Here is a 9,331-nt window from a genome sequence, read left to right as displayed (position 1 = left end):
TGTTTACAACAAGAATATTTTAATGATGAATATAAGTTGAAAAATAAAGTTTTATCACTATTGAATAATATGGATAAAACGATTCGTTTATAGGAAGAGTATAAATGAAGCTATCATAAAAGAGTGAAATGAGAAAATTAAATGTTCGCCTTAACTTTTGACGTAGTCACGATTGATTTCCGGAATTCAAGGAATTAAAGGAAATCTTCGTAATCTATAAGATTTGATTCTCCGGTATTTACGAAATTTTGAGATTTGTTTGATTAAATGCGGTGATTTGCCTCGATTGATGTGTTTGGAATTTTGCTATAAATTAGCTTCTTTCGTTTCATTATCTTCACCACTTATATACTTTCTTTCTCAATTCAAACTTTCAAAAGATTAAGAAAATGCTTAATCCAGTTCTGATCCTGGTTATTATATTGACCATCTATGCAGTCATTCTTCTTTTTCTTTTACCGCCAGAGGAATCTGTTTACTTCTACTATGCTCTTGGGGTTATAGTGTTTTTAATTATCCCGTGTCTTTATATTGCTATACGCATTGATATACACGGTTTGTAATTTTGGAGTCGTTATCGGGTTTTATATTTTCCCTTATATGTCGGAGCTTTATGCTTTTGTTTCTTCTTCCCGACTTCAAGTCAAGCGAGTAATGGTCCAGAATTCATAGGTATGAAGTTTCGAATGATCATAATATATAAAGTAGAAAGGAAATGTAATAGCACGATTTGATTTGTCATATTACCAGAATATCCGGAAAAGACCGAATCATCAAGAAAAATATGTTCTTGATATATTTAGAGGTTAAATAGAATGTAAGAGTCGTGTAACATGGAAAATGATGATTATAAAATCTATGAATCATCATCTTCCATTAAAAACTTAGCATGACTTACTGTAATATAATCACGTTGGCCTGACGTCATTATATTATACTAACTCATGCTTCAATTCCCAACACTTCTTCAAAGCATTTATAATTTAAACTCGAATTTTACAGAATATAGAAACTAAAACAGTTTCCTTTATAAAGATATCGCAAAGAGATACTTAATTGCGGACATGAATCGTTATGAAGATATCTTTCGAAATATAGAGGATATTTATGATGATATTTTGGAATTTCTAAGTTCGAAAGTTGATGAAGAAAAATTTTCCGCAAGCTTTTAACATGACTTCGGAGCAAGATATTCTCTAAAGATTTCACCGGATCCAAAATTACCTGGATTCTTTGAATATAGGGTTTGACCCTTGTGTTTGTCCTTGGTCTCCTCCATGGTTAGCTCAATCCGTTTTTCAGTTCCAAATTTTCTTTTGAGCTTTTTCAACGTACCATTCTTTATTATCAAACTGTTGGCCCTTAAGACCATCTACAATTTTTCTGTTTCCTCTGCATTTAATGCAGCCATATTTGAATCATCGGTTATCAATCCGAAATGGTTTCAAGAAATTTCATTTTTAGATGATTAAACGCTGATTGCGATCGTCAAGATTCAAAGGATGTTTTCAAGAATTTTAAATTTGAAGTGTTTAAGCGTAAGATGCATCCATCAATGGATCTAACGGTTGACGAAGAAATGTTGTGATTTTCAAAAGTAAGGAATGGTAAGTTCGGTGGTTTGATTTGATAATTCATCATAGAATACGAATGAATATAATTCATGAATGTAGTGATCTTTAGGAAGATAACACTTGCTAAAGCTTTACTTAAGTTTCGATATGTCAAAATCAGAGTATGTAACTGAATTTGTATGAAAATGGTTTTTCTTTGGTGAACATATACATATATCATGTGAATGTAAGTAGTATAGTTAACAACTGCTGAATCAGAATGGAAGAATGTACAATGTAACATATTTATATGAGATATGAATATCTCTCGGGTTTTACCTACCCGTTAAAATATTTTTTACAATTAACAGTTTGTACAAAAGAGAAGATATACGTTCATATATGTATTCTTCAGATGTAATCATGGTTTTAATGAGCTAATATAATATTAAACTCATTTGATTTGCTGTTGAAACGAGAATAAATAATCTCCAAAACCTTAGAGATTTCATAATTGTCGTGAAATATTTCGCTAATGAAGTTATGAATTAATACTTCATCGTTCATTGTTATTGATATACTTCGGTATATGATGTTGGTGCTCTTGGAATTCTTGTGAAATTCATAAGGCACTAATGATATTTTCTAGAAAGTTTCGAGTACATCGAAAATTAAAGTATACAATCAATCATATATTTGAGTAATACACTTGGTTTATTACGAAATGGAGTTTATTGTATTGAAGCAATGATTAACGATTGTTAAGTTATTAACAAAAGATGTACATCATAGCATATTGTGATATGAATTAACCATGTAGTACATACTAGTTAAGATTCACACGTAATAGCTTAGTACGAAAAGATTTATTATTGTTCCAATCCATATATATAAAGTATACATATGTAATTCTTCAGGAAGAATGAGTCAATACATCTTAACTCATTATTAATAATATTCCTTGGTATCTATGGGGCGTATGATGTTGATGTTTGAGGTACTGAGTGCGATGTTGAGGCGTGGAATGCGGATGTTGTCGTTGGTGAAGCTGGTGATGTTGGTGGTGATGTTGGTGGTGATGCTGATGGTACTGGTGGTACTGGTTATGCTGCTGGTGCTGCTGCTGGTGTTCGTAGGTTTCGCACCATATTCTCCAGAGCCACTACTCGAGCGCGAAGCTCGTTGACTTCTTCTATTATTCTGGGATGATTGGCGGTTCGGACAAGTGGATGAATAAGATCTAAAATTTTAGATATTATATATTCGTGACTGGATATCCTGGAAATGAGGGTGAAAATAGTGTTCCGAACGGGTTCGCCAGTAAGTGCTTCAGGTTCTTCACCAAGAGGTGAATTCGGTTGGTGGAAGGGATCACCTTCTTCTTGTCTCCATTGATTAAGTTTACTACGAACCCATCCCCAATTCATCCAAAATAGATGATGGCTGATTGGTTGGTTCATTCCGGTTACGCTGCCATTGGAGCTCGAAGAGTTCGAGGATTCCATATTATGTGTTTGGAATTAGGGTTTTTGATATGAGATTAGTGTTGAATACTGGATGATATATTCGTCTCCTCGAATACGTGTATATAGCAAAAAGATTTCCGTAATTTACGGAGGGAATTTAGGAAAAGTGTTAGACAAAATCTATTGGGATAGATACGATAAGATATAATAAGATATGATGTGTCTATACTTTAATAATGGCAGTATGACGTGTCGAGATCATAAAGTGATAAGTATGTAATCTAATAATCTTTTGATTAAAGACTTTCAATTCGTATACTGTGATAACCCAATGACATTTTTCGATTCATAAACCGATGCATAAAGGCATAAGGCATATAGGTACGTGATATAACAGGGAGTTATATACGTTTGTGTGTGAGTAGTAACAATTATAAGAGTTTCAAAATCATGGATAATATTTCATGTAATACATATGTAATACACATAACCATGATAGATGACTTATGAATGTCAAGAATTTCTGAAATCATTGTGTCGCATTTAGATGCGGTGGTGTAATTGGATAGTACTCAGGAAAGTGAGCAGAGTTCTTAGATTAGCTCGTCATTCTAAGATAAGTAAAGTTTATAAAGTATAGTGTAGCATTTAACAGTTAAAGGCAACAATTAAAGGCACTATGGTCAAGAAAAGTTGTAGTCCTACATTAGGCAAGAGACTTTGATTAGAATCTTTAAGTCAAGTTTGGTAAAGCATGATTGTTAAGATTATAAGGCAATCCTAAGTGCTTTAAGTGTAAGGCAGGAAAGGTTATAGTTTCCTAGATTGCTAAGGCACCCTAGCTAGCAAGTAAGGCACACATAAAATTGCAATCCTGGTTCTCTATAACAGCCTGGTTATGCTCTGATACCAATCTGTAACGTCCTCCCAATAGGGTCTGGAAGAAACGTTACTAATATCAAATAAACCAACATATTATAATACGAGAACAATACTAAATGAGAAAATTTAACTTTATTGAGTACGCAGCGGAAAATGAAATGTCGTTATAATAATGGAAATAACGATAAAGTAATTGTTCATATGCAGAAGTAATAAATGCGATATCTCTTGATCCTAAGTCCAAGTAGCATCACATAAGTAGTAGATAAGAAAGCTTGAATCAAACAGCACCTGAGACAAAACATGCTAAAGTGTCAACCAAAAAGGTTGAGTGAAGTTCATAGGTTTAACAAAAGTAGTTATCGTTGTTTTTAGACCACAAGATTTAGTTGTAAAGTTGATCTCCCGCAGGATCAAAAAGTAGATCTCGCAGATCCAAAAGTTATGCCAGTGCGTGATATTTAGACTAAACGTTCAAGTTTGCCCCATGACAAGTTGTGTCTGTCCTTGTCGGTTTAAATTTTATTATCAAGTAATACAAAGACTGAGTCAAATGTATCGGGGACGTTACTCCCGATAGGCCTACCCCCAATAAATAAGCATGCCGCAGCACTTAAAAATATCACTGTAGGGACTTAGTCGGACATAGCCGGGTATAGCATAGTTTTAACAGTTGGTACTGATATTTAGACTAGACTTTCAAGTTTACCCCGTGTCAAGTTATCGTTTATACTTGTCGGTTGGGGGCTTGCTGGTCATAGCCCAACATATCACAGTTTAATAGTAGATACGTGTAAGTACTGATATTTAGACTAGACTTTCAAGTTTACCCCGTAACAAGTTATCGTTTATACTTATCGGTTGGGGGCTAGCTGGTCATAGCCCAACATATCACAGTTTAATAGTTAATACGTGTAAAACAGTTATAAAAGTTGTGCATGTATTCTCACCCCAAAAGTTATAAAACACTTATGAAACAGTAAAAAAATGGGGCTATGAATTCACGTATATAAATATTGTAAAACAGTTATTAAAATATTGCATGTTAAAAATTTAAAAGCAAGCATGTGTCTCACCCCATAGTTTCAAAACAGTAATGAAATAGTAAAAAGTGGGGCTATGAAATTCACCTTAGTAAGTAGAGAGAGTTATTCCTCGAAATAGAGAGTTGAACGAGTGAGCAGGAAAGTCAACCTATTGACATTTAAGAGTAGTTAAGTGTTTTGCACATGTTTAAGTTTAAGTATGTGTTTAAGTATAGTTTGTTTTACTAAGTTTCTATTCCTAGTAAGTTACTATTTTTATAAAGTTTCTATTTTTAGAAAGTTTCTTATTTTACTAAGTTTCTATGACTAGAGAGTTTCTACTTTTATGAGTGTTTCCATTTTAGGATACTTGCCGTATTAGATAAGCTTCCAATCACCCCTTTCCATTCGAATGGCTAATTTAGATCTAGGGGCTTGAGCCATAGGACCCTTTAAATCGGAAATCCAAACCCTCTGCCTAGAATCTCGTAGAAACCATTCGTCAAGAAAGTTCGAAGATCTATACATCTCTAATACATATCCTAAAATGTTTTTGTGCTACAATATAATTAGTAGGTTATAGGTGCTAGTAATAGTAATAGTGTATACATGTTAAGTACTAGTATAAGTAGTATTAGGGTTTCATTAATTAGGGTTAGTTAATTAAAGTAGTAATTAATAACTAGGGTTTAGTAATTAATGTCCTAAGGTTTCATAAATGTTTAGAGTTTAATTAATTAGGGTTTAAGAATTATAGTTTAGGTGTAATTAGGGTTTAAGGTTTTAATATGTATATGTATATATAATTCGTATATATATGTATATATATATATATATATATAAATATTTTTTTTACATGTATATATGTATATATAAATCTAGGTGTGTTTATGTATATACTTATGAATAACAAGTTTATAATATGAATATGAATTATCAAAGATCAAAGTTTATGTAAATAGTTTAGGGTTTATGTTATACCTTTGAAGATTCAAGATAATTAACAAAGAAAAGATGAACACGATGAAGATGGAAGATCAAAGCCTTGAAAATCTTGAAGAACTCCTTGAAGATTCTTGAAGAACACGAAGAACAAGCTTGAAGATCCGAATACCACAAGAGAGGGAGAGGGAGAGATTGTTTTTGAGAGAGGATTTTGGTGTGATTTGTGAATGAGAAACTAGGTGTTTATATAGTGCAAGTATTAGAGTGTTAGTCAACATAAGGATGTTCTAATTAATGATTTTATTTTGTTTTATAATTTTTAGTCAACAATAGGTGGTACTAGTTTATAATTAGTCAACATAAGGATGTACTAGTTTACACTTTATTTTTAGTCAACATAAGGATGTAAGATTTTTTTAGTCTCATTATTATTACTACTATTATTATTATTATTATTTTTACATTTACTACATGATAAGTATTATTTTCTTTTTACTAATTCATGACTTGTATATATTTAGTTCCCAATTGTTTTATTATTTATATAAATGTCACTTTTTATTTATTACTTATAGGTTATTAGTTATAATATTACATAAATGCATAAATTTTAATTAGCAGTGAGTGTCGACTAACAGTTTATTATTTTCATCTTTTATTAACTTGTCAATTTTTGTACAAAGTTAATTAATATGTTTTCTAACTCTTAACACTTAACAATTGTTGATTAAAGTTTAATCATTAAGTTTTAATTATATTGTTTGGGCTTTTAATATTGGAAAAATATAGAATGGAAAAAATGAGGGTCGTTATAGTACCTCCCCGTTATTGAAAACTTCGTCCCGAAGTTTTTAGGTAGTTTCCTCGTTTGCATCAGCAGTTGAGAAGAGATGGGGATATTTCCGTTTCATATGGTCTTTGCGTTCCCAGGTATATTCGGGGCCTCTACGCGAATTCCAACGGACTTTAACGATAGGTATATTGCTTTTACGCGTTTGTTTGACCTCTCCTTCCACGGACTTTAACGATAGGTATATTGCTTTTACGCGTTTGCTACTTCCAATATACACAACTTCATAGGTGCATGTCTCACACTTGAACCAAGGCTTGACTCACTTTCTCTCAAGTAATACTAGACTTTTATACTTGTAAAAAACTGCACAGAATTCTGCTCTAAATGAGCTGAAGGCCGTGGCCTATTAGGGACTCAAGGGAGTTCATATTTTGGTTTTTACAAGCTCATATCTAGTGTCAATCAAATCCTAACTAATTTCAAAGGTGTTGGTGCAAAGCTTGGGGTATAACTACTTGAGGTTTCATAGTTTTGGAGCTCCATTTATCATCATCTTCATCATCATCTATCAACAAGCTAGGAGAAGGTATAAACTCTTTTCTTGCTTGTAGTTTGTAAGTATGTTTCACAACTTGATCCAAATTGGGATTTAACTTTAATTGGTTAAAGATATACATGTTCTTAATTGGTAATTAACATGCTTCTGCTTTCTTATTTCTTAAAATGGTTTAAGTATTATATGAACTTGTTAAATCCCAACATATATATATATATATATATATATATATATATATATATATATATATATATATATATATATATATATATATATATATATATATATATATATATATATAAAATAGTGAGAACATATAAATCATATGACAATATATTTGGTATTAAAAAGCAACATGTAAATCACTAGTCGGCATACTTATGTAGTTATGTTTAATTTTTTTGGTTAGTCTAAAAAAATGAAGTACATTTAACAGCATAACAGATCATTTTCTTCGATTCTGGCACCCAAATATTGAAAGAATGCCATTTTGTGTAATAAACTGAAGAGGTGTCACAATTATCACACCCACAGAAATGAATAAATTAAATCATATATGAAATGGAATTGTCATTTTCGTATAACAATCATTATACTGTGATATCACGATATCAAAGTTAGAAAAGAAAGGAAGAAAACATAAACACGCAGTTAACTCACATGTTATATACTTCTACGTACATATATCACATATGGATTACATGGTATTGTAGATAAGAGTTGAAAATGGTCACATAATAATAATTAGCTCAGTCAAAAATAGTCGAGAATAACCTAGTTAGTCGAGTCATAAATTAACGGTCACACACTAACCTAGTTAGCCGCGTACATGGTTAGCGAAGTCATAAAAAGTATGTCACGGAATAACCTAGTTAGTCGTAAGTGAATATAATAGTTATCCTCAAATAATTTGAAAAGAAAATTATTCATTTACATGTTTATAAAAAAGTGAATATAATAGTTATCCACAAATAATTTGAATATAAAATTATTCATTTACCTGTTTATATAACATGTTTTACAAGTACTTCGTAATATACGCTAAACTTTCAATTAATTAGTTTTTGATTAATATTAGATTTTTTACCCGTGTGATGCACGACTAAAATTCTTAAATTTACTTTTTTTATTGAAAGACAAAAGATTATATATTAGCACGAAGAAATTACAAGAGAATGAGGATTTTTACAAGGAATAAATCACACATGAAGCCATAAAAAGATACATACATACACAAAATTTAGAAACTCTTATGGGGGTTGCAAAGATAGCAGCCCAAAACTACATATATCAAGACATGTTGAGATATACACTAGGATTACTTAACTATGTGAGGCACTCGAACTTTCTTTCTTTTGCTCTAGACGAGATCCACTCGAACGATTTGATTTGTATCTCATTTAGTGATATTCAGCTCTAGTTTTGCGAAATGACACCATCTGTACTCAAGACTCGATCTTTTATATATGTATCTTTGTATACTTCAAGTCTGTACAACCATGAGTAGAGGTTACATAGCTTGTCTTCACTTATCCAATGCTCATGCCAAAAGGACGTTGACTCGTCATCTCCGATTGTTTTGATGAATGGGCTTCTAAAAGGCACTTGCAAATCTTCCAATGATGTTCCAGTTAAGATAATATTGCGCCAAATACCTTATGCCGAAGAGTGGTTGATTTCACTCTCCGACATTAAGCCACCACAAGGACCGTTCCCGTATGTGTTAATGACATTTTCCCAATTAACCCAAGAAATTTTGGAACTCGGGCCAGACCCGTCCCAAAAAACGCTCTCCTTACACTCTCAAGTTTTTTAATCACACAAGGCGGAGCACGAAAGAGCGAAAAATAGTACAACGGTGGGCTAGCGAGAAGCGATTTAATAAGGAATAATCTTCCTCCAAAGGACAACGAACGCATTTTCCATCCTGAAAGTCGATTGATGAACTTATCAATAACCAGATTCCAATCTTTCAATTCATTTTCGAGCCAATAGGTAGCCCGAGAAAAATGAAAGGGAATTTCCCGACTTGGCAACCCATGTGAGTGGCTACCGAATTAACTTCCATTTTGTGATGACCCGGGAATTTCCGACCAAATTTAAACTTAATC

Source organism: Rutidosis leptorrhynchoides, chromosome 2, assembly GCF_046630445.1.
Source record: "Rutidosis leptorrhynchoides isolate AG116_Rl617_1_P2 chromosome 2, CSIRO_AGI_Rlap_v1, whole genome shotgun sequence".
NCBI classification, from domain to species: domain Eukaryota; kingdom Viridiplantae; phylum Streptophyta; class Magnoliopsida; order Asterales; family Asteraceae; genus Rutidosis; species Rutidosis leptorrhynchoides.
The sequence above is the reverse complement of the archived record's forward strand: the minus strand, read 5'-3'. Positions refer to the sequence as shown.